This window comes from Arachis hypogaea, chromosome 16 (assembly GCF_003086295.3).
Source record: "Arachis hypogaea cultivar Tifrunner chromosome 16, arahy.Tifrunner.gnm2.J5K5, whole genome shotgun sequence".
Lineage (NCBI taxonomy): Eukaryota > Viridiplantae > Streptophyta > Magnoliopsida > Fabales > Fabaceae > Arachis > Arachis hypogaea.
Genome location: NC_092051.1, coordinates 111,565,636 through 111,566,843, shown reverse-complemented (window position 1 = coordinate 111,566,843; position 1,208 = coordinate 111,565,636). Strand labels below are relative to the sequence as shown.

The 1,208-nt window shown below is 36.2% G+C and overlaps 1 non-coding gene across 1 annotated transcript; it reads right to left on the bottom strand.

Annotated features, from left to right (window-relative positions):
- Positions 1-838: 838 nt before the first annotated feature.
- Positions 839-946, bottom strand: LOC112760787 (small nucleolar RNA R71). Its single transcript, XR_003181209.1, has one exon. It is a non-coding gene; the product is annotated as a small nucleolar RNA R71 (small nucleolar RNA).
- Positions 947-1,208: the final 262 nt, after the last annotated feature.

The following is a 1,208-nucleotide window of genomic DNA, read 5'->3' as shown; positions in this document are numbered from 1 at the left end:
ACTGTTTTAAATTTTAATCTAATTTAATTTCATTTTTCTTTTTAAAATTTTCGAATTCTAACTAATTTTAAATTGAAAAAAACAAAAATATTTTTTTTAAATTTTCGAATTCTTCCCTCTCTCATCTCCTTCTAATTATTTATTTATTTACTAACACTTCTCTTCATCTCAAAATTTGAACCTTCTCTTCCTCTTGGTGTTCGAATTTCCCTTCTTCTATTCTTTTCTTCTTCTACTCACATAAAGGAATCTCTATACTGTGACATAGAGGATTCCATATTTTCTTTTGTGTTCTCTTCTTTTTTATATGAGCAGGAACAAGGATAAGAACATTCTTGTTGAAGCTGATCCTGAACCTGAAAGGACTCTGAAGAGGAAGCTAAGGGAAGCTAAAGCACAACTCTCTGGAGAAAATCAGACAGAAATTTTCGAAAAAGAAGGAGACATGGCCGAAAATAATAACAATGCAAGGAAGATGCTTGGTGACATTACTGCACCAAATTCCAATTTACATGGAAGAAGCATCTCAATCCCTGCCATTGGAACAAACAATTTTGAGCTAAAGCCTCAATTAGTTTCTCTGATGCAACAGAACTGCAAGTTTCATGGACTTCCATCAGAAGATCCTTTTCAGTTCTTAACTGAATTCTTGCAAATCTGTGATACTGTTAAGACCAATGGGGTTGATCCCGAGGTCTACAGGCTTATGCTTTTCCCGTTTGCTGTAAGAGACAGAGCTAGAATATGGTTGGACTCTCAACCTATAGATAGTCTGAACTCTTGGGATAAGCTGGTCATAGCTTTCTTAGCCAAGTTCTTTCCTCCTCAAAAGCTTAGCAAGCTTAGAGTGGATGTTCAAACCTTCAAACAGAAAGAAGGTGAATCCCTCTATGAAGCTTGGGAGAGATATAAGCAACTGACCAAAAAGTGTCCTTCTGACATGCTTTCAGAATAGACCATCCTGGATATATTCTATGATGGTCTGTCTGAATTATCAAAGATGTCATTGGATCATTCTGCAGGTGGATCCATTCACCTAAAGAAAATGCCTGCAGAAGCTCAGGAACTCATTGACATGGTTGCAAATAACCAGTTCATGTACACTTCTGAAAGGAATCCTGTGAGTAATGGGATGCCTCAGAGGAAGTGAGTTCTTGAAATTGATACTCTAAATGCCATATTAGCTTAGAATAAAATATTAACTCAGC